We start from the raw sequence: 25,586 nt of genomic DNA on the forward strand, positions 1-25,586 counted from the left end.
AGGAATGCAGTTGATGAGATGCCCAGCTCCCATGAGATAACCTAGTTTTCCCCAGGTGATGGGTGCTGTCCTTGGGGCAGCCCTCCAGACTTTCTAAATTGCCTCTGCAACATGAAAGGACAAACCTAGGTTCTGTAAGAGACACCTTCATTTCCCTCAAGAGCACTTACTTACAAAAAGCATTGCACACTGACAAGCACACACATTCGCTTTAAAGATCTAGTGAAGAAATTGGATAAAGCAAACACCAAAACCAAGCCCCAAATACTGCTACACACCTGCAGCCCTGAGACACAATTTATTACATGCACAGCAGCTGCACACATTGAACCTTCTTTTATTGCTTTGGGGACTTACATCACAGCTACCTTCAGTTTGACAAACATTTCCTCACACAACACAACAAAACAAAGCTGGCTCCTGAGGAACAGAATAGAGATTTCATATATATCTGTGTGTCTGTGTGTGTACAAAAACTATAATACATTTCCATATGATACAAGCTGACATTTCCTTATCAATGCAAATAGCCCTGCCCTGCCGCTCCCTGAGGCTACGTGATGAGAGGAGCGCTGTGAGCTGTGGATGTCAGGAGTCTCACAGGTAAATGTACTTCACTACTGCAAACCCCAGGCATTTTCTAGTTAATTCTTGAGCCTCTGCTTTGACCTGGCTCTGGTGTGTCAGGGCCATTGATAATTGCCCTCTCCACCATGTGCTGCTGATGTGCCCCACAGGCTCCTTTCATAAAAGGGTGATGTTGTTGCAGATATGGGGGAATCAATTTGCACCTCAAAGCAAAGCAGGTTAAAAATCTTCTGCCTCTAAAACCATAGAAATAAAATGTTAAGCACATCCCTCGTATTAAAAGCTATGAGAGATGGCAAAACATTTCCCCTTTAGGACAAGGAGAAATGGCCTCAAGGTATGCCAGGGGAAATTCAGGTTAGATATTAGAAAAAATTTCTTCACTGAAAAAATGGTCAAGCATTGGAACAGACTCCCCAGGGAAACTGTACAGTCACCATCCCTGAAAGTGTTAAAAAAGGAGGAGACACAGGACTCCAAGACATGACTTGGTGGGTGTGGTGGTATTTGTTTGAATGTTGGCCTTGATGATCTTGGAGGATTTTTCCAACTTTAATGATTCTATGACTCTGAAACAACTGTGTTTGCCTTGCAATGGTTAATACACCCCACACAAGCACTCTCACATAATTATGCAAGTTAAATCAAATAAATCAGAGATGCTTCCAAGCCTTGACAAAGCCCAGAAGCCTACGGGCTCCAAGCAGCCTTAGAAGCAGCATTCTCAGTTTTGCACAGTTGCAGGGAGCTCTGTATAAATGGCCTCACTGTTCTGCTGCAGGTGCATGGATGGGAGCTATCTCTGCTATCTGGCTCTGTCCTTGAGACAAACTTGCCCCCTCGCCCCACCTCATGTCATGGCACAGCTTTCCCACTCCAGGCAAGACCGGGGAGGGCTGAGCTTCTCCAGAGGCCCTTGGAAGTGGTGTCTTTCAGCCTTGCTCAGATTTTTCCCCAGTGCCCGTTTCTGAATTGCTGACCCTGCAGGGAAAAGGCAGAAATGAAGCTGTCCCTCTGTGCAGCACAGCAGGACTGTGCCTCAGAAGGGCTGCTCCTCACTTCGGGCATCTCTGCACCAAAGGGCCAGGCAGGGCCTAAACTGGCTGTATAGGTACTTTTCTGTCAAGCTGTACATTTGGGGTTTTTTTACAGTCCTGAATTTTCACCCCAACCCCCCTCTAGCAAATCATGCAATGCAGGAGTGAGAGGCTTAGGGATGACAGCTGCTCCCAAATCACCTGGGGTCATGCACATCCCCATGCTCCAGATGACAGCAGTGACCAGAAGCAGCAGCACACTTAATTTCCAAAATCTCACGTGACCACAGGCCACTGCACCAACAGTCACAAGCCATCTCATATGGTCTAAAAGCAATTTCCCTTTTTTTCATTGCTTTTAACAGGTTTGAGGGGTTTGTTTGTTTTTGAACAAGTAGCTTGCTATCTATTTTCCATTCTGATTTGTCTTTCACTGGTTTGTTTTTGCTTACAGAAACAACGTTTCATTTGTCCTTTTTATGAAGTTTAAAATTCAAAGTTCTGCCATATTTTTAATCAACTGTCTGTATTAATTTCCTCTGCCATTCAGACAAAGTTTACTTGTATCAGTTTCTCAAGCTGTATTCCCACTCGCTGAATAAGCCTCAAACATACTCATTTCCTCATGATGGATTATTTTCATTAAAAAACCCTTTTGAAATATATGTCTTGTCTGGATGTTTTCCACCTCTTTCGGAGTTTCACCTTCTTCACTTGCTTGCCAGGGCTCTGTGCTTGTTCCTCTCCAACCCAACAAGAGCACACAGGAGTGCTTGGAGGATCTTCCTATCAACAAATATTCAGGTGAGCAAAACATACTGGTTTATCTGGTTTTGCTGCTGAATCTCTAGCTGCAATCTAAACTGCTTTAGATGGTTAATAAAACATTAAAGACCAAATAAATGAGAGTATTTAAATCCAGAGCTATGCTAAGACATTCTTTACTTTCAAGAGTGCCTTCTGCACCCTGATTTCCAAAGCTCTGATGAGAGCCTGCCTAAAAAGAAGCCCTAGACATGGGCAGGCTCACAGTGCAGTTTTCAGTCATTGTAACAATGGCCATGGAAACATTCATGAGATGCTCAGCAGCTTTTGAAGAAGATCAACACATTAATTTTACTCCCTGATTTGTTATTAATTCCCAAGGGAATTCTGAAACAGTTACACAGCACAGCTTTCTCTGGAAAACTTTCCAGCCAAGATCAGATGCTAGAAAGGCCTTTATGAGTAAGTCCAACAGTTTGCTCAGAAAATTCCTAGAGAAGAAAAGAAGCAAACCACAGTCACCACTCCAAGGGACTGCCTTTGGGAAGAGAGATGGAAATAAAGTGGGGCAAGGGGAAGAAGTTCCTTGCATTGTCTGATGTTTGGTGGTCATGGTGTAACCAGCCAGACAATTCCCATGAGAAAAGTCTACAAAGAAACAGAGGCTGGCCAACCCTATATTTAAAAATTTCCTAAAGTATGGTTGCTACATTTAGCCTAGACAGTACATGAACACAACAGCAATTTGTAAAATTAAAACTGATGGGGATATCCCAATGTGATGTTGTTTAAATCATCAAGCTTCCAGTGGGTAGCTACTCAAGCCCTTTTTGGAAACTGTTGTCTTTTCTTCACATTAACAACCACAGATCCAAGATCTCTCATTCTTTGATAATTTTTTTATAATTCCTAAATGTCTGCACTTCCTAAACCCCTAAGTAAATGCCATCTTTTGATGAGCCCATCTGGATGAAACAGCAACCTCTCCTGTTGATGAGTGATGTCCTTTGTCAAAACAAGGGCAGGAAAAGAATGGACCAAATCAATCTCTGTACTTCCAGCTAAGACATAGAAGTAATTTCAGATGACAAGCATTAATATGGTAAACTTCACCATCTTCTGTTTAATTATGTTCATCAAAATCACCATCATTTTGCACATCTAGAAGAACTGGCTACAACTCTGGGTGTTTCTGGTATGAAAGGTCAAGATATCAGAAATCAAAAATTGCTTATATTCAATTACATCTGTGGGTCCAAACTCTGCTTCCATGGTTTTTCTATACTTAATTTTCCCTACATACAGCTCAGCTCGATTTTTAGCCATTATCATATTGCCACAATGAAAGTATTAACTTTCCCATTAACCACAAGTAAATACATTTTACCAATTCAAAACATTGAATCCGAGACAAAAATCACTTCAGCCCTGCCAGCCTGGTAAAGTCACTCAGTCCCAGCAACAAAAGGTTTCAATCAGATAGCCAGAACTTTTGTCCATCAGATTTAGATTTGTCCTGAAATGCAAGACAGACTTTCCTCCTTCCCCCCTTTGCAGAGCCAAAACGCACAGAAACCAAGAAAATTAAAACCTGCTGCATTAGTCTGCAACATGCTACAAAGTGTAATAAAAAGCCAAATGTCTCTCTGCCCTCCCCCCTCATCTAGTTGAATTATTATTTCAAACAGTCATGTAGTTGCAACTCTGCCTACATCTCTAAAAACTAAACAATTATGCCACAATAGGGGTATTTTGTTCACTCAGAAAAAAAAAAATCATCTAATGAAAAACTATGTTGGTGGTTGAATCCGTTTCCTTTAGGAGGAGCTGGCTGTAATCTCAGTGGGACTTGTGGTTTCAGCTATTCATACTGTTCATAGCAGTTTCTGTTTTTTCTCAAAGCAACGTAACCCAGCAACACAGAGAAAAGCTGTGATTAACTTCTGAGATACAAGATGTCACGGCAGCGCAAGTCGCCTCTTCACTCGGAGAATCATAAATCTCTGTTGCTCTGTTTTGCACAGACAGCTCACATCTCAGGCAGAGTGGAAGCCAAAGTTAGAAATCACTGAAATTTTCTATTTTACCCAAGAACAAGTTGACTGTGGACTAGTGACTCTCAGAGCAGAGATCATCCTTCAGAGCTGCAGGAAACTGCATCTCTCAGGGCCTGATCGATACCTTCAGTTCCTTGCCAACCGTGGGAGAGCTTTAAAATTAACAAGCATTACATTAGCTGACTTTACCTAAGGAAGAGCTATCAATTATCCACACACACAGAAGACATTTCCTTTTATTTGTATGCAAATGTCCATGTGTGGGGGAATGAAACTGCAAGGGAACATCTGGGCATCGAAATCTTAACATAAATTACATACTTTTTTAAAATATGCACTAAAATGCTTGTGTCAATCTCAGTAAATAAATGTATAGAAATCCAAAACACCACAACCAACCAAGCAAACAATTAAAAAAGCTAAGGGGAATAAACAGAATGATGTTAAGGAAAAAAAAACAACTCTTTCCTTTATCTCTGGCATGAGGCACCGAGGCTTGCCCTGATCTCTCAAGTAAGACCCAGTAAGACATCCAGGCTCTGTTATTCGAGATATAGAATAAATCATAATTGGCTTTAAAAAAAGCTGTCCCACCACCAAAGAGATCTTGGGAGAAGCTCAGCTCTCACTGGCCAGCACACCTCTGCTGCCCAAACCTTTGGCACAAGCACCAGCCTTCCCCTGGCCAAGCCCTTTCCTAATGAACACTGATGCAGTCCCTTCTGCGTGCTCTGGGAGATGTTGTTTCTTTTTTTTTTTAATGACAGGTTCTGTTATCTCCTGTGTATATTAAAACTGGCCTTTCAGCTCTTCCATTAATACCAGATACTGAAGTCAGAGGTGAACTCTAAGTGACTCTGACACTTTTGGATTAGGGCATCTCTCTGACACAGCTTCTTTTCATGTCTCAGGACTGCAGCAAGAGGGGAAAAGCCTGCCCAGAACTCAAGGTTTCCACACTGCTCTCCAGCAGCAGTTATTTATTACTGCTCTGCCCTACAATGTCACCCAGGTGCTGCAGAGGAAAGAAGGAGGACATTCCCTCCTATCAAGAGTTACAAAATATTTTCAGAAAAAACTGGCAAAGGATAAGCAGATGGGCACAAGATGAAAGCAAAGCAATCCTAGGGCTGAAAGCATGACTTTTATGTTTTATAAAGCTTTTTTGTTTTGCAAAGTTGACCAGGTGGTTTAAAAAAAAAAAATAAAGGAAAAAAAGAGAGAATTCAGATCAGAAGACAAGAATAAACTGAATAAATTTATCAGAGCCAAAGTAGCGCTGAAGAAAATTTACTACTGCCACGAACTAAGTGCACTGCTTGCCTATTGCACATGAACAAAAAAATCCAAACTCCAACCAGGCATGCCCAAAGCCACACAGGAATGGGGTGCCTTTATTCCCCTGTGCTCCTCTCTGGGAAGAAATCCTTCAGGAGCCAGATATCAGCTCTTAATGACGAGTTTTGTTACTCACAGGCCCCACAATGAAACAGGGTGGCTGAGGTTATCCCACTGTGGTAATAATCAAATTTAAGGGGATTATTATAATTATAAGCTAATCAGGGTAGAATTATATATTTTTAATTAGCAGCTGCTGTGTGGTTAAGGCACTAGAATCCCCAGCTGTTCGCTGCTAAGTGCAACCAACAGAACCTCACTTGAAGTGCAAAATACATACTTCTACATGGAAAATATATTAAAGAAATTTAAAAATGCCCTTAAAAAATCTGTATACTGTGAAGCCTCACTACAGATCATGCTTTTTGCTTTCAGCATTGGAAAGACCTTTTTTTTAAAGCCCGTGCATTTAATCTTATATTAAACATAGGCCAAATACAAAAATATACAATACATTGTGTGTATTGTTACTCCAAACCACATACTAGTAACTTGTAAATCCTCCAGCATTTGGTATAAACACATAATGTTTGTCTACTCATTGTAAGCCTAGAAAAGGACATCTTTATGGGGAGCCCAAAGAGGTATTCACTGCATGAATAATGGAGACTGAATCAAAGTTTGGATTTTCGTGTAACAACAGACTTTAATCCAAGATTCCCAAGTAAAGAAACAGATCTCCTCGGTTTCTGTAACCATCCCTGCACACATTGTTGTATTTTTAAATTATTTTTCAGCTGCATTTTAACTGAGAACCTTTCTATGTTATCACAGAGAGACTTCAACAGGCACCAGCCCCTGGAGATCTTGCTTTGTTTAAAAATAAAGCAAACCCAACAGCCAGTTCAACTGAAAACAAAATGGTTTTGTTAAAGCTGCTCAGGTACAAAGAGGCTGATCAGAGCCTGCAGATGCTTGGCAGAAGTCTACAACAAAAACCTCAAACAGCAAAGCAGCTGGTCTTGTCTCCAAACACGTTCTTCAGGTTCCCTGCGACAGACCAGCCTCCTCCTCCACAATCCAGCAGATTTGTGACATTTTGGCCAAACCCAAGGCAGCAGCAGAACTGCAGCTGAGCACAGCCAGGCCCCTCATTCCAGAATCAAGGTCCTCAGGAACTATTTGAGGATATTCCTCAAGGTATATCCAGGTGCTGGAGAGGGCTGAGCAGTGTCCGTCAGGCTCCCCAGAGGGCAGGGCTCAGCCCAGGGCAGCAGACAGCCAGGCTGGCTCGGTGATCAGAACTCTCCAAGCCCAGGCACACCAGCTTTAGATGCTGTTTCTGGGTCCTGCACTATCAGGGTTGCTCTGTCTGCTCCATGAGCCTTGTCCTGCCCAGATCACAGTGACACTTGCCCAGCTGCACTGTGAGCACTGTGTCTGCTCCATCACCTCTCTCATCACAGACCAGGTGAGGATTCTACTGCTGCTGAGGATAAATGGCCTTAGATTCCTACTTTGACTAAAACTGTTTCCTATGAAATGCATGCAATACAACCAGCTCTTCACAGAAACTGCTATTTCTATGACTTCCCAAGCTCTGGGCAGTCCTGAATAACATCCTCTGCCATGGCTGAGGGCTTTGACTAACGGGTCAGCAAACGAAGACTCAGAAAACCCAACAACCATTACTTGACTTAAATACCCTCCTGTTGACTCAGACTAACACAGTCAGCCATGGCAAAAAAAAAAAAAAAGGGCCTCCCTAAAATGCCAGGAGCTCTTGGGTAAATCATCTGGTCTTGCAGATGGGTGCTGCTGCCAGGAATGTCACCTCCAAGACACCCAAAACCCCGTGAGGGTTACTGACAGCTTCAGACCAAGGTTATCAGTGATGGGAGCTCCACAGGACTTAAACTCTTGTCTTTCCACCCTAAAACACAACACACACTCAGAGCAAGGGCAAAATATATTTGAGGGAGAAAGAGGCCTAAAAAGACAGCTGTTACACCCAAAATATTAGCCCCAGAAACACGGCACTTTCAAGTCACAAGGACAGAGTCACTGAAGACATGGCCTCTGACAAGAGGTGCACAAGGAAATCAAAGCCTTTCACAGAACTGTGGCACTGAGCTGTGCCCAGGCAGGCAAATAATAGACTAAATTAATTGCCTGTAGCATGACGCTGCTGGAAAATCCTGGAGGTTTTGACTGCTTTGCAGCATCGTTCTTTCAACTCCACCCCATGCTGGGGCTTTAATCTGCAGGGCTGTAATGGCACTATCAGCAGTGTTAGAGGCGAGACTAAAAATAAACGAGGGACAAGAAAAATGCAAAACTCCTCCTCCCCACAAGGTCTGGAGGGAATTTCCTGACTCAGACTGCTGGATCACTTGTTTACTTGTTACTAAGTATGAATTTTCACAGCAGCGTGTGTGGTTTTCACTGAAGTTTCCAAGTTAAAATCAACAGGGCAATAATGTCGTAAGGAAACTAAACATCACTGACCCTCTTGAGGGACAGGATCCCTGCTGCTTCCCTGCCCATGCTGCACGTGGTGTTCCCAAGGAAAACACTGCATTTCTAGGTCAAATATGAACGTACTGGGGGTAAAGACAGTGCCTTGGATATTTGGGTGAAGGACACCAGCTCCCACAGCAACCTGCACCCTACCCAATCCATGAGGTCCATTACCCCCAGATAAAGAAGCTGTCATGCAACATCCAGAAGAGCTGAAGGGTTCACCCCTCTGCAAAGCACCTCTTCAAAGGTCCTGAGTGCCAAGAGGCATCTGGGGAAGGAGGGATCAGCTCTTCTCCCCACAGAGAACACAGCCACGGAGCAGCAGACACAAGTGATTTCAGAGCTACACAAGAAGCTGGCACGGAGATTTGTTTATGGAGAGCTAAAAATTAAGTTTGACTTTAAAATAGCGCAGTCACCAGTCACAGCTCAGAGGGTCACATTCTTCTCCCATCTCTGCCTCCTCCCTGTCTTTGCCCAGCAGCTTTCCCAGACTGGCCTGCAAGCATGGGAGGATCTCCCCACGAGGGTGGCAGGCAAAAATCTGTGCCTGGGGAGCTGAAGGAACGTGCTTCTGAAGGGATGCTCGGCACTTCCTACTGCACTGGACACTTTTTTTCCAAGACCAACACAGCAGCTGAGACTATTCCTGTCTGTAGCAGCCTGGCACACCAGATACTGTGGTATTTCAGGAAAATTTTAGGAGTTGCCTGCAGGTTCACAATGCTCAAAGACAGAGGCTCACCTTCGCACTTCACTGTCCATGGAGCTCTCCTTCTTCACCTCCCCTACCCCTGGAGCACACAGCAGAGGAAAATATAAGATTTCAAGCTTTGCAAACCTCCAGCCTAAACCAACATCCTGTAAAACTACGAGTTAAAGGCAGGAACACTTCACTTCCAAACCACAAAGGCTGTAATGAGTGTGGTTTAATTGGCTGGTACAAGAGCTGCACAGCCAGAATCAGCAGCTGGCAATGAAATCAGCCCTTCTGCACGGCAGATTGCTAAACTTTTGCCCTTGTCTGCAACGTGGTGTGTCACAGAAGCAAGAAGTACCCATAAAAAGAATTATAAAAGTATCTAAGAAAAACAGTGTTAGCCCAGAGCTGGCAATAGACTAAGATTTTTCCCCAATAGTTTCTAGCTGCAGACTCTATAGACATGAATTTCTACTATGTGCATATATACCTAACATCCTCCAAAAGAAACCTGGATATTTTAGGTGTCACTTAAAATCTGGCCCTTTAGAGATACTGATTTTAAGAGGCTCAGTACATATTTAAAAATCTCATAATTAGAATTAGAAATTAGATCCTTTGAAAAAATCAGTCCCAAGTGACAGAAGTCTCTTTCAAAGTGATGATGGCACATTTCCTTGCCTCATTTATTTAATACATCACTCAGCTAGTCACACATGTCCAGCTTCTCCCTTGGAGATTTACAAAGCACACAGCAAGTTAGTTTGCATCTAACTACAGAATAGCCAGATTAGTAAGGAACAGGGTTTTACAGCAAAGCCTTCCTTTCATCAGGGGCAAAAAGCTTTCAATCTTATGAAGCCAATGTAGTAAACTTTCAGGCCGAGGTATTTCACAGAGGTATCTGGGGCTCATTGCTATCCTATCCCCTTGATGGAGCTAATGGAAGTTTTATAGTTTACACTTTACTTAAACCTTGTTCTCAAACAGAGAAATGTACATTAGGCAGGGTAAAAAATACATAAAAAGTAGTAACACAACCCAAAACCCACATCAACAGGAGCTTGAAGTGATTTGTGCATACATATTTTAACTCAAAAAGCGAGGCTAACCTAAATAAAAGGAGTACATACGAGAAGAGAACACAGATTCATCCTGCAAGCAGCTGAGGAATTGCTGTTATCAGACTCTTCTTGCTGTGGGATCCCGGGTGCTCACACCCAACAGCTTCTGTCTTGGCCAAGGCAAGGCTGAGGCCAAAAGCTGGCACTGCCTTCAGGAGTGCAGCACTCAAGATGAAATGCAGAGCAGAATTTAAACTCCTCAGTTAGCTCAGCTGCAGACCACAGGCATACAGTCCATGCCTTTCTGCTTTTACCTGCACAACTTTATTTTAAATTGGGTCTTGTCCCCAGGGCTCCATATTAAAGGAGTTGCTCATACAACGAATCAAGAGTCAGAAGCTTTGGACATGTCAGGACAAATCCCACCAAATGTAAATTGGTGTAATGTACAGATTTATGCTGGCTTACATGGCACTAGAAAGGGAAAGGCAGTAATTCAAACTGCTGCACAGGCTCCTGACAACAGTGATGATAAGCATTGCTTTTCTAAGGCTGAAAGAAGGTTCTGGGAAAGGAAGATAAATCAAAACATGTCATCTTTGAAAAGGGAGCAGAGCAGGAGCTAAGCCCCAGTGGCTTCACAAACACCCATCTCTTCCCAGTAAAACAGGATTCGGTGTTATCCAGTACATAAGTTTTGCAACAGTTTTCATTCTAGTTAAAATTGCATGAGGGTTCATTAATTTTAATGCTGTGTGATTGGCCATGACCACACCTAGGAATGCACCAAAGCCTGGAAGCGTTTGCCTGCTGGCAGGGGGATGAGCCCTGCTCCAGAAGCGGGCTGCAGCAGCACACTGCCTCTGCACCTTCACACCTGACCTTGCCAACCCCCAGCAGCTGCCCAGGACCACGTCCCCAGCCAGGAACCCTCTGAAAGCCACCACCCTGCCAGGGACAGGGGACACAGCGAGACACCGAGGCTGAGACAGAGCCTGTCCCCTCTCTTGGCTTGTGCAAATTCACACAGAACGTGGGTCTGTATTCTCTAAAAATCAAACACCCCCTCAAAGAGAAAAACTTGCTGGAATGTCAATTATGACAAACACTGCTGGTCAGGACTGAACCTGTGAGCTCAACCTGCATTTTAAAGGCAGTTTCTCCTATAACTTGGTGCATTCTCTTGACCTGAGATACTAAATCAAGCACGCTGAGCTAATTTTTTTCCAGGTAGTGAAGGGGTTTATCAGCACACCTCTGGTGGAATATTAACTTCAGTGTTTTGCTGGGAAGAAGCTGAATTTAATCTGGATTGCAATTGGAGAGCGGGAAAGAAAAAAGGTCAGAGCAAACATGGCACCATTATTAGAGAAATGGGTTAATTATCAACCACGGGTATGAAACTGTGGGAACAGCAGCAGCTCAGACCTGCTGGTGAGGATGCTGGCTGCTGGACACACAGAAAGCGATCCAGACCAGTTATAAGAGGAAAGGGATTAAAGCTCTCACATTGTTACATAACTAAAGAAGCTGGTTCTGAAACAGATCTCTCTATCTGCAGGGTATTTGGGGTGCAATGGTTTTATTAGCCAGAGACACCACAAACAGCAAGGCAGGCTTAATGCCCATTAAAAAAATACTTTATGCCTGGTATCAGGGAGCTCTGCAGGGTTCAGAAATGGATCAGACATTTCTTCACATAACAAGAAGAGCCGAAGGCAGCATCTGATATTCCACAAAAGGCAACAAAGACTATAAACAAGGTACATAAAGCCTCCAGCTTCCAGGGATAAACTGCCCTCTGCCCACAAGAGACCAGGACATTCTACCAGGAAGGGGTTATTCTTCCCAGCAGGTGCCTGCTTCTAAAGCTATATTCTAAAACATATTGTATCAATCAGTATTCCATATTCATATTCAGTATTCATATATCAAGAGTATTTGCATCAGGAAAGCAGCTGAGAGGACAGCTCACCTGAGTCTGCTGTGACAGATCCTACACCAAACCAAACAGCATCCGACAAAACCGTAATTTCCAAAACCACTCAAAAAAAAGAGAAAAACAAAAACAGAACCCAGAAAATTTGTAACTGTTACTTTATTAACTACCACTAGGGAGAAAAAAACAACACTGTACCAAAATGTTAAATTGTAAGTAAAGGCATAGCTACAAAAAGTAAGTTAAAATATCACATCAGCCCAAACCCGCCAAAACTGAAGGAGTCCTAACAGATGAAAGTATTAGAGGAAAAGTGGGTAAAAATAGAAATGCCAGGATGTGACATGCCTGGGAGTTATAGAAAAAGCATCTGGATTGTCCTCAGATCCCCTCCTGACTGCTGTCTAACTCGGTAATCATCCCTCTTGAGCAACAGGGCTGTCTCAAGCACAGCAATGGGGCAACGCCGACTTCTCTTCATCCGATGCCATTTGGGGCAAAGCACCTTCCCAGTCAGACAGGGAAGAGTTTGTGAGCCTGCCCTTCAGCCAAGAGCACACGAGGGGACACACACCACCTTCTGCTTGTGGCCCTGGGGAAGGACCAACCTCCACCCATGGGAACTGCATCCGAGCCACCAAAAACCAACTCTGCAAATCAATACATGGTGCAACTCAGCCCAGGCAAAATGAACAGCACAGAAACCCTCACCTCAGCCCATCAAGGTCCCAGAAATATAATTTCCATTTTACTTCTGGAGCCTGCCATTTATTGAGCATTGCTGAGGAGACACACTTCTCTTCTTTGACCTCTCTCCTCTCACAAGCCCGAATACAAGGCCTGTCAATGCATCCTCATGGGATACACACTACACATAGTGCTGCTGTGTGCAGGGCCACCTGAGCACAGTGACAATGTGAAATATTTCATAAAAAAAATAAAAATAGAGAGAGAAAGAAAAAAACCTTTTCAACTGAGCAATTTTTATTTTTAGAGCAGTTACAGCCAACTGCCTGCCTCGGTATCTGGTACCTGCCACGTGTGTCCTTTGCTACAGTGACAGCTACAGAGAAGTAGATGAAAATGTTTAAGGAAAAGATGCTTTGTCATTTTGTGATAGATTAACACCGCTCAACGCTTTTAAAGGACATTACAACAACTTGGCTGTGGATCCAGACTCTCCAACTTAAATTATGGATTTTATAATGCTCTGAACATCACTTCTAAAATGCACAGACTTTGGAGTGTCTCTCCTCTGCTCACTCCATGGTCCCCAAAGTCTGAACCAGGCAGATATTTGAGTTTTCACAGCTAAACTAGGGCAGGAGAAAATCCCATTCCATAAAAATCTGAGGAAAACAAACCTGAGCAGCTGCATGTGAAAATTACATGAAGTCCAAAGCCACTGAGTGTGAGCCTTAGGACAGAGAAACAGTCAGGCAAGTGCACAAATGCCTTCCACGTGTTCTGGGTGGAAAGAAACTGAATTTTTTAAAGTCTAACATGGAAACCGCTTTAAGCAATTTGTCATTTTCAATAGAGGTTCTGCAGTAAAAGAGAGATTTCGACAAGTTAAACAACTTCCTACTGGAATGGCTGCATGCAATGTTTGTACCTCTCACAGACTCCTTAGAAAAGGAGTAGAAAAGGAAAATTTTGCCATTCAGGAAGACTTTGAAATGTCACTGCTGTTTGATTTGACCAGTGCAGAGGAAATGCAGAGCTGAGAGAAGGGGAAAACAATGCATTTGCCATTCTGTCATTTTTTCCAACTTGATTCCAAGGCAGCTATGTGAGCCAGTGCTAAGAAATGCAAATATTGCTTCTTTACCTCCAAGAGGGGGAAGTTTCAGCCACATTTCCTGCAAACGTTACAACTTAAAGCTCACCTGGGTATAACAAGGCATCAATGTGCAATACCACCTGAAGGAGAACTGAGGCTGAGAGCACCTTTTAGCTAAACCTGAGCTAGAAACAATGTCTTTATGGCAGGAAGTCCTCTGCACATGACCCACTGCAGTGGATCACAATGCTGGAGCCTCTTCTACACCAGGGGCTCTGAGGAGAAGCAAGTACACAATAAATATTCACCAGTGTTTCTGCCCCCAGTTCAGACAGCTATCAGCACTCAGCACTGCTGCTGCTGCTCTGTCCCAGCACTTGCAAGGTCTGTCCTTTGGAGGCCTTGATGAAGATCTGTTTATCAGTCTGTGCTGCTAATGGGAAGCCTTTCCTCTCAGCCAGAGCTCAGAGAGGAGCAAGCTCTGCTTGACAAAGCCCACAGGTTGCTGGAAGATGCTTGAGGTTTATAAAAAGTAGCCAGAGCAGAACAGCATCAAAAGTCAGCTATTATTTGTAAAATTTACCTCCACCTGCAACTAATACAGAAGAAGAGGAACACCAGTTTTAATTAAGTCTGTAAGACTGCTAAAGAAGTCCCTAACTTTTGTGAAGAAAAGTTTTGAACCTTCCTGTTGAGCATATACCCAGGGCCTGGAGGGCAGGAGGTGCTGCAGGCAGCAGAAACACTCTTTTGTCAGAAACCCACCAACAAATTACGGGATCCAGCACATCCTGAGCCAGGCTCCAGCCAGGCAGCTGATGGAACCTTCCCTGCCAACTCAACAGCACTGTGGAAAAAAGCTTGTACTCCCTGCCAGGGGCGAGATCCCATCCGGGCAGCGCCGCTCCGGCAGCCGCTGCCCCGAGCGAGAGCAGAATACAGCAAATAAAAACTAACTGTGAGGAGCCAGGGCTCCCTTGTTTCCTCAGCATCCTCGGGGGGACATCAGGCAGAACCATCACAGCAAGAGGCAGTGCCAACTCACCCACTTGGTCTGAGGACTCAGAGCAGCTCAAAGCACCACAGTCCCTGGCAGGACACAGCTGACCAGGCTGTTACACACCAGCTACTCTAAATCAATTGGAAATAGGTTCTGGTTAATCCACTGCAGCCTTTTAATGATGGGATTGTGACAACTTGCCCGGCTTTTTAGGCAAACAGCAATTTCCACACTGGTTTAGGCAAGCCTCAGTGCTGATTATAGCATCTTTTACAGACAAGATACAAAAAGCCCTCTGCAATGTGTTACGTTAGCACATGCTTAAATTTAAGCACTCTCATTTTTACTGGGGCTTTTCTCATGTGTAACAACTTCAGCACATCCAAATTTGCCAGTCTGCAATATGACCAAGATATCTTATCCCAGCTCAGAACAGTGTAAAAAAACCCTCTTTGTATTTAGCTCTTGGAAAAACTGATACGTGGGTATTTCTAGCATTAACTAATACAACTGGAAAATTGGCAACAGAAAACAAAAATAAATGGAAAAGTTGCTTTGGCTAGTCCCTGAGCCATCTTTTTTGCAGATAAAAAAAATTCAGCCTTTGACATGTTTTATAAGCACAAATTAAAAAAAAACCAAAAAATAAACAAACAAAGAAACTATAGGGCATTTTATGGAAACACTGTTGTGGCAAAGCTCCACCTGAACAGGACATCCTGGCAATGCAACAAGGGAGCTGCTCCAGCTGAGAAATTCACCCTTCTCCCTTGTTTTAATGAGGATCTGGGAAGCAGCAGAGCCCCACAGCTCAGCAAGAGGGAGCTGAGATTTGTGGGTCCATGCCCTTGTCACAAACATCCCAGTTGAGCCAAACAGCCTTTTGTGCTTGGCTTTCTTCCCTCCACCCATCACCTGAGCTCTTCATAGCCCTCACTCTCGGTCCAAGCACTGCCTGGCACAAGAGTGCCCCAAACTTCCCATTCCTGACAGACTGACATCACACCCCCAGGTGTTCTGCACATTTCCCATCCTCATAAAGGAGTGACCTTGTGTTAAAGTGTAACTGCCACCTGCCCCTGGAATGAGGCAGCTAAATGCCGTTTTATGGCCTTTAACGTGCCAGAGACCTCTGTGCACGACGAAACTGGGCACCTTTCCAGAAAAAGTTTATAGGTGCACTCTGGATTTCCCTCCTGCACGCTCGAAATGACTCACAGGGGCCAGACAAAGGTCTAGATAGCAGCTGCCCCCAGCATTTGCCAGGAAAAGGGAATCTGGATCTTCTTCAGCAGCTTCATCACAAAACCTGAAAGCCACTGAGGTCTCATGAGCAAACCATCATCCAAAAACAAAGTGTTCCTGCAGATGATTTACAGGACAAGTATCACCAAAACAGTTTCAGCACAGGAACACCACAATAGTGATTTTCAATGTTTTTACAGGATCAGAGGCTGCCCCTGAGTCTGGTGATGAGGTAATGGGCATGGGAACTGTTCTCAGCCATAATGGTGGTGGTTTCACACTCTTCCTTTTCAGCTTCCAAATAGCTGTGCCAACAACAAATTTTAGCACTTGTGGTGAAATCCATGGCACTGGCTGTTTTGCAACCTGAGCTACTGAAACTGTGGGATTAGTTTCCATTTAAAAGGAAAAATCAAGAGTGAAGAAAAGGACATTCTGGACCTTTTCACTGAAGCAACATTTGACAATATGGCTGCTAAAGTGAAAAAGTTAAATATATATATTGATATATATACAAGCCATTCACATATACTCAGAGTCTCACCCAAGAATTCAAACTATTTTGATGGGTGAAGCAGTATTTTCACCAGCTCCTCCTCTAGGACTGAGTGCAGTCTGTGTGTATTTATAAAATTTTCCCCTATATGTAAGCTCACCGAGCAGCCAACCCTTGGACCAGCACAGCCCTGATATCCTCAGTGCCCATCTGGATTTTGCCCAGAGCAGCTCCACACCTCCCACAGACAGCCAGAGACAGCCAGTGGGGGTTTAATTGCCTCACTCCACCTGTAGCAAACAAAGCTTCCTGCAACATGAGGGATTTATAGGCTGTAGCTTAGTCCAGACAAGAATAGCTCCACGTGAAATTGGGGGAACAATCTCAGCATGCCCAGATCTCTTCATTAAAAAAATAAAAAATAAAATAAAATAAAATAAAATAAAATAAAATAAAATAAAATAAAATACAGTACATGTATAAAAGCAATTGGTGGCTCAGATCTCCACTTGGAAACAGTTTGATTAATAAAAGCAGACGGTAGGTGACAGGGAGGACTCCACAGTGCACACACACTATACAAAATTAACAAAACACTGTGTACCATTGCTAAGCAAGTTTGGTATTTGCACATCAAACAAATACACAGAGTTTGCTGGGGTACCAGCACAAGACAATCTAACAACAACAAAGCAAGCCATCCCCTCCCAATAAGTAAACAACTTACTGATTTTATTCAGAAACAACAGATTCTGTGATCCTCAGAGTCCCTGCTGAGCAGCCAGCAGAACTCCTGGGCTTGCTCATGCAGTCAGGCTGTTACTGCTCCTCTAAATTCCTCTAATTATATATTAGTTACTTCATTGTTTAAGGAAAAATGCATACCAGGGAAAAGAGAAGGACATGATTCTTTGTTTTGCATCATTACCCCTCTTTCACCCACAGGACAGGGAGAGAACAAAGCCTGGGCTGGACCAGTGGTTGCCAAAGCCCCATCAGGTGTCCTGTCCTCAGTGCTGTCCCTGGGCAGCAGCACAGTGCAGAGGAGACTCAGCCTGGAGCCAGCAGTTTCCCCAAATTCAGCCAAACTGCAGATTTCTCATGCCCCCAGCTCCCCCTGGGCTGTGCTCTGCCACAGTCCCCCATGGTCCCTGTGCCACACAGGGGAGCCACACACTGTCCTGGGGCAGCACCAGCTGCTTCAGGCACCCCATCCAACAGAATATTCACCAGCAAAGCTGAATCACAGCCACAGAGTGGCTTTTGGTTGGAAGGGACCTTAAAGGTCATTCAGTTCTGGCACCCCCTGCCATGGGCAGGGACACCTTCCACTACTCATCCCACCTGGCCTTGGGCTCCAGGGACAGCCACACTGTGCCAGTGCCTCACCACCCTCTCCCATTCAGTGAAGAACTTCTTTGTCTCTAACCTAACCCTGCCCTTTTACAGCTCAGTCATTCCCCTCATCTCACCACTACACACCTCTGTAAAAAGTCCCTCTCCTGCTCTCTTGGTGGTGGGCTGGACTCACTGTGCCTGGGTTCTGCCACCAGCTAGGGAGAGCCACACTCCTGGTCCTGCAGAGAACACTCAGCCTGTTCCTAGAGACAGCCTCAGCATGAACAACTCCACTAGTGAACAGGGAAACTCTTCCCCAACCCAAAGCTTTTGGTATCATTTATGTGTCTCCTGCTGCTCTCTCCACCTCTGCTCCAGCCATCCCTGGCTTCCCACAAGGCTCCAGTGAATTGCTCCAAGCCCCAGGAACCTCCACCTGTGCCCCTGCCATTTAAATTGCTAATTGGGAGTTCTAGCTGCGCCTTTGGGGAAGGAGGAGGATGGGCATGTTCCTTGCTATTTTTAAGAAAAGTCGTTTTGCAGTTATTCTGCAGCCCAGGTCCTCACCTGTCCAGTTCAGCCTGTTTGGGAAGTTAACTTTCCTCTCCTATTCATCAAAAAAACCTCGGAGACATCTGTGTCTGTCATCAGTTTGGTCAAACACCCACTTAGTGCAGGATCTGTACCACTGGAATAAGACAGGTTGAACATCAAAGTTGAGGTTTTTTTTAAAGTACACAATATCTGCCCAGCTTTGTTTGTGTTGAGGGAGTGGCTGGATTTTAGGCAGCTTCTTTTTCAAAGGCTTTTTGTTAATATCTAAATGAAAAACCCAGAGCTGAGGTTTTCCTCTTAAAAAACAAGCCAGAGATTAAGGATATGAAGAAAGAAGTCAGTCTCTTCCCACTGTAATTGTACTGAGACACTGACTTGAGGGCTCCAAAATTACAGATGTGTAATCCAAGACAATGAACTCTTTACTGAAGGATTAGCAAACCATGCAAAACTGATTCCTTATTCAAATGCCTTGCAATTGTAAGGGCATCTGTTCCACTTTGCAAGTCATCCCAAAGGCTTTGTTTGTTTTGATTTCCTGTTCCATTATGAGGACAGGGCACTTTGCATTATTTTCACACCGTGTAGTAAGCATTATTGTTTAGTCTAATAAGGGACAGTTAATGAAATTCAATAACTACTTTTTAAAACCTTATTTTTCTTTTAAGTTACGATAAAAGCCCTCACAACCATAAAAACTGGAACCGTTTTTAGCCAAAAGCCAAGTGTGTAAAAATGTAACTCAAAACATCCGGATCTGAAGAAAAAAACAGGTTTGTTTCTCTAAGGGGCAGTGAAAAAAAATAAATAAATATGCAGGTTTAAATAATATTACTAACACGAAACAGTTCAGCACAAATGATGCCAGAGCCAGGGCTGGTGACTAACAGGGAGCATGATGCCACCATTCCAGCTTGTAGCAGAATGCAGAATACTCCTGGAAATAATTTAAAATGTCACAAGAGGAAGGGTGGATGGAGTGTGTGACCTTTGGAAACCAAAGGGTGGACCTCAACAAAAATATCCCCTGAGCCATGCTGCTTCTGCAGGCCCAAAAGAGATGCTGGGCCACCTATCTGGTTCAGAAGGAAAAGAAAAAAATTACAATTAAAGGAAAAAAAAAATAAAAATATCCCAATCTGCCAACATACCAGCACAATGCAAAAGCTGCCAAACTGCTCTGGAAGCAGGCAGCCTCTTCCACAGCTCTCTCTCAGATCAGCAGATAAAGTCTGGATGATAGCCTAGGCTTAAGTTTGTTTCCCAACACCAGATCCTTGCAGGAAGCCCCAAACCTGAGCCATGAAAGGCAGCAATTAAAGGCTCTGATTCCGTGGATCTCTCTGGGCTGCCAGCTCTGAGCCCCGACCCGTCAAACCACTGCAACAGCTACGCCAGGCAAGCTGCACGAGACCGAGAAAATCAAACACCAAGAGTCGAGAGAGAGACAGAGAAAATGATGATAGCGGTGAAAATGATGTTTCTGCAGGAGCTGGTCCTGCAGGCTCAGCAGCGCTGTCACTCAGCCCTGAGAAGCCACTGCTGTCTCCCCTGTCCTGCAGGAGATGCCTCCGGTGACAGGGCAACGCGAGCGGAGAAGATCTTCACAGATCACTGCAGGGATGACCCAGCCCTGCGCCCTTGGTGCAAAAAGGTCACTTCATACTCAGTCTCTAAAAGGCAAAAATAAATCTTTTCCACAGCTGAGCTAGAGAAAAACTCTGCAGAAATATGGATGGGGAGGATCTGCATTCTGCTGCTCCAGGAATTGGGACGTGGAGCTGGAAGGAGCTCAGACAGGATGCAGAAGTCTGAGTGCTCACAGCAAGGACCCCTACCTTCAGCTAACATTTAGCCTCAAATTCTTCACACTCCTTCTATAAATTCACCGCACTTGCTCTTACAGAACCACTACTCTGTGCTTTTCACCAAGAAATTTAAGTCACTTGCAGCACACAAAGATCAAAACCAAATGCCTTGATTTACAAGTTCCAGTCAAAGTCAGAGGAAGTGTGAAAAAAAAAGAACAACCAAACACCTGAAATAACTAGCAGGCATAGCTCCTGTCTGGAGTTAAGCAAAGGAATGCTAATAAAAAACTTGGCCAATTATTTTTAAAAACCTCAAGAGGGGACCCAAAGATCCTGCCCTTGCCCACAGCCCAGACCCTGCTAAAGCCATAGAAAAAGCCCTTGAGGCAGCAGCATCTTCTCCACATTACTTCAAACTGAGCCACGATGAAATCTAATGAGAGAGGGCTCAAATCATCAGCTCTGCACAGCTACAAAAGTGCTGCTCTGAATATCTTTACACCTTAATGCAGCTGCCCTGGGGCAAATGTTTCCCTGTGTACGAATACACTGCCAAAGGAGCAAGTGTGCTTCTCAGGCATCAGCCCAAGAGATACAGGAACAGCCAGAAGAGATGCATGAATGATCACAGCCTGAGCTGAACCAGAACATAACAATCCCAAACCCAGGAATGCAAGGAGCTGCTGCTGGTTTGGCTTTCAAACCTGTTAAAAAGAAAGGAAAAGAAAAAGTTCTGACATTTCTAACATGGAAGATGAATCTTAAATCTCGTGATAGCAGGTCAATAATTCACTCATGCAGGAGTTGTAACTCGGTCTTAAAAACATGGAACAACATGCAGGATGGTGTTAACATCCTATTTTGCAATGATGTTGAATGACTGCTCATAATTAGACCATAATTGTGATTTAATTGCTCTGTGATCTGACTGCCCATAATGAGGGAGCCAGGAGTCCCATCTCAATGGGTGGATAGATTTAACTTTATTGTGGAAAGTATTATCCCCTTCCATGCCATTAGAAGTATCACATTAATTCCTGGAAATTTTTATAGCAGGCACGATGTGGCTCTTGGGCTCTCTTGTCCATCTCTGGGGTGCTCCTCTGTGGCTCAGGACAGGATGGATGACTGCTTTGCCACAAGCAGGATCAACTTCTAAATCCTGGCGAGTTCTACACTGTAAATTCAGGCACAGTAGAGACAAGGTCTTCCTCAAGGCAGAATTTTAATACAAAACATACACATTTCATGACTGCAAAGTGCAGTACTTCTTTGAGTATTTCTTTAAAGAAAGAAGACTACTGATTTGCAGCAAAATATGTGCCAAGTGAGAGAAGAAGAGATTCTGTCTTTATTTTACATTTCATTCATTACTACTCCAACTGTCAGAGTTGAAAACAGGCCTTATAAATCTAGAATACAAGAACATTTCCCAGGTTTTCAGATGGCAAGATTTCTTCCTCTCCACTTAAAACCCACCTGGGTCCGAAAAGAATTTGGGTCAGATGGAAAAATGACTGAGAGAATTCGCCGTGCAGAGACTGAACTAGCAGAGACTGAAGGAAAACGCTTTTTAGAGCTGATGTATGATGCTGCAGAGGTAAACTGGGAACAGCAAGAGCTCACTCTCTAAACAGCCTCTCCCTTTGCTGGCCCAGCACATCAGTCCCAAGCTCTGCTCCTCACAGGCACCAGCGCTCACCGGGTGCCAGGCACAGGCACTCAGCGTGGGATGTTCAGCATCACCACTCACAAAGTGACATTCTGCTTCCCTGTGCTTGCTAAACCACCAAACACGCAGGAATTTACAGATGTGTCAACCTCTCCTTTTTGTTTTTTTAAATGTTTTACAGAAAATCCCAAAATAACAAAACAGGAGTTATCTCACGAGCTCTCTCAGGAAAATAAAAGGTTCAAATACCAGCTCATGTGAACTTTTTGAAAGAAGCTGGTTTTGTTCACATTAGTGTAATGTAACCGAGTTTAACATCTCATGTACAGCAGATGCCAGCCTGACATTGAAGCATTGAGTCACTGCACTGTATTTCAGAATTTATCTTAGGGTCAAGTTAATGTTTGAAAAGAAACAAATGCAGTTGATAGCACTGGGTAAACAGTGACTGTTTCTGCTTGGGATCATGCCTGCTCCTGTCCACCCTGTACAGAGCTAAAAAAAAAGCCCCACAAGCACCCTCAGCTCCTCCTTACCGTGGGATCATCCCAGCTGCAAAGTCTATCAAAATTATTAATTGTATAAACTGCTCTCAGCACCTCCAGTTTTCAAAGCAAATGGTCATTAGGAACTTGGGATTCTGTCACTTTTTTAGGGAGGCACAGCATTGAAATGAGAACTAACGAAAAAAAAATAAAAATAACTTAACAAGCGTATTAACTTTGACAGTTTCCCATACCAAGCATCTGGCTTGGCGTGGTTTGGCATAGGTCATTGAACAAAGGATCAAAAAAAACCTGGAAATCTCTCTGAATGTGCCCATCTCTCACTGAGGGAGAATGAAAACCCAAATACCCTGCCTCAAACAAAACATGGTCCATTTTTTATAGATACAGTCTTAATTCTTCTCTTTTGGAGGATGGCACAACAAATTTCTCTTCTACTGTGCTGGACTCTGACAACCAAGATCCACGAGAAGAAATGGTGTGCCTGATTTTACAACTATCTATCCAATGCAATCGATTATCAATTTATCAAAGTGAGCTACTTTGACAAATCTGAAATGTATTCAAGGAAACTACAATATTCACAGTACAGCTGGGAAATCACTATCTTAAGGCAATGCCAGCTTTGTACTAGAATATGTGACCACTGCTCCAATAATTCAATCTATTAATTCCATACTCACTGACCAAGTAATAATAAAAATGTATTTATTAACTCCACAGAAGTTAATTGCCAATTTCATCAGAACTTAGGCACAGATGTAAGATGGAAACAGTCAGTCATAAAAGCACTACATGTTAACTGAGGTTTTTCACACATTTGACAGTTCTGAAAGTTACTAAGCTACATGGCAGAAAGATTCTTCCTCTCTCTCCCCCAAAACAGGCAACTATAATGCACAGTTTTATTCTCAAATGTAATAGCAAAAAAGGGTGCAGAGGGGAAAAGAAAAGGTCCATTAAAGTTCTTTAGCCTTTTTCACTCTTCTTCCCAGTGTAAGCAAAGGACCAAGAAATCCCTTATGACCAGTATTAAATACCAGTGTTCCCATTAAGAGACTTCATAGAAGTTCCTCCTTTTTGAACTTACTTTTTGAATTTACCACTCATAAAAGCAAGAAAAAAATATTACAGGTGAACCTGTAAGTCTACAAACTCTGGTTTAATGATAAAGCCCATGCACAGCCTTTCCCACCTACATTTCACATCCTAGTCTCTTTCACCAAGAGCAAGGTCAGAACCGTTATTTTCTCTGCTCATGCTTGCAGGTGACTGACTTATAGTAAATTTCCTGTTTTTCCAGCCTTGTAAATGTAATACAAAACAGACAGGCAATAAAATGTACACATTTCTAGGCTGATATTGTCCCAGCACTCCAGCACCAATCAGTTAGGAAATATGAACTGGGAGGAGGAAAATCATAGTTTTTTCATCGTAGGAAAAAACATGTTTACAATCTTATCTGCACACTCCTTTGCTGTCTGCTCTAGTGCCACAAGCTTCCTGTTGAATGACAGTTGCCATTCCCATAATCAGATTTTTAATCAACACAGAAGTAATGCATTTTAATTAAAATGCTCTCCTTTTCTATGCTTATGATTCTGATACATGAGGGAGATCCCTGCTTTGCACAGAGCAGCATGCAGATGCCAGGCTATCATTGACAGGCACAGGGAGCTGTTTTCCAGACCACAAAAATATTTAGTGATTTAGAAACCAAATATTTATTTCTATTCCACATTCTTGGCTAATAAAGTATTTTTTTAAAATATGGAGAAAGAAAAGTAAAGTACAATTGCACAGTAACCAAGGGCTTGGTTCTCAGCTGCAGATGGGAATAGCCCAAGGTTCTTTTGCCTGCCCTGACTTATAGATGGGTTTTGAGCCCTTTTCTCCCACTTTCCAGGTAAACCCAAAAAACACACTAAAACTCAGCTCTCTGCCCATTCTTTTGACTATATCCTGGAGCTGAGAAACATTTACCACCAAGTTCTGTCACTTGCAGTTTATTCCCAGGACATGTTTTATTTATACTAGCTCATGTTTCCAAAACAACAAAAAGTTTGATCAGAAATTGTTTGGTTGGGAAGGGTTTTATACACACCTTCCTTCATCCACCAATACCGATCACATTGCAACACCACAAGCTGTATTTTAATACTTCTGCTAAAACAATCAGTATGTTAAAAAAACCTCTGCCTAATTTCCTCATACTTTTCTTCATGCTTTTCTCCCCCTCCCACTTGGGCAGGGAAACCAGCAGGCTGAGTTTCCCTCACCACTTTCCCAGTGAAGTGAACGCAGCAGAGAAAACAGGCATTTGTTTAAGGAAAACTGGGGTTTTTTGGGAGTTTGACAATGTTTGCTGGAATATTGCTACTGAGTCCTGGAGGGGACTAACAAGTCTCTGTGCTGTGGTGGATCAGCTCCGGGGCAGGTGGCAGAGGGGGAGTGCACAGGGCTCAGCTCCTCTCTGACACCCCATCGCTGCGATCTGCTCTGGCTGCGGAGATTTGAAGGATGGCTGTGGAACAAGTGCCTGCAGCCCGTCATCTCAGCTCATCAGTGAGCCCAGGGACAAGACTTCAGGTGACAATCCTGCCAGCTGGCCAAAAATTCTGTCTGCAGCTACCAGCTGGGTTGAACGAAGTACAAGGAAAAAAACCTCTCGCACCACCAGCCAGAGCGAAACCCCCACCTGTAGGCTGAACACGACTGGATGACAAATAAATTTTCCCCATAGGAATCTCTTGGGCAAGACGAAGAAAACTTCCTTTCCTTCCTGCACTCGGAGCTGACCTCGGGGTTCTCCTCCACCTCTCACACCTCTGGCTGTCCAGCTGCAGTCCTGCTCCTCCTGCCCATCCAACCAGCCCCGGTGGCTGCGGCAGCACCAACAGTTTTTTGGCACTAAATTGAAGTCCTGCCCTGGAAATCACAAGCCCATTAGCCAGGGCTGCTAGCTAACCTGTTGAACGACTGTTCAGTGTACGCAGATGTGAAGTGGCATCTTTTTAATCCAGCATGGGAGGACTCTTCCTATCCTCTTCCTCAGCCAGGAGAGCTACCTGTCTGCTCCTTCACCTGTGTGCTGCAGGGCTGGCAGTGCGGATGTGCCCTCACCTAGGGCAAACCAGGGGGGAAAAAGGTAATTCTGAGCAGCCTTGCA

The 25,586-nt window shown here is 43.8% G+C and overlaps 1 protein-coding gene across 18 annotated transcripts in view; it reads right to left on the reverse strand.

Annotated features, from left to right (window-relative positions):
- The window catches only part of MAGI1 (membrane associated guanylate kinase, WW and PDZ domain containing 1), a 330,591-nt gene that overhangs the window by 303,838 nt on the left and 1,167 nt on the right, over positions 1 to 25,586 (reverse strand). The window lies entirely within an intron of this gene.

This window comes from Poecile atricapillus, chromosome 9 (assembly GCF_030490865.1).
Source record: "Poecile atricapillus isolate bPoeAtr1 chromosome 9, bPoeAtr1.hap1, whole genome shotgun sequence".
Classification (NCBI taxonomy): Eukaryota; Metazoa; Chordata; class Aves; order Passeriformes; family Paridae; genus Poecile; species Poecile atricapillus.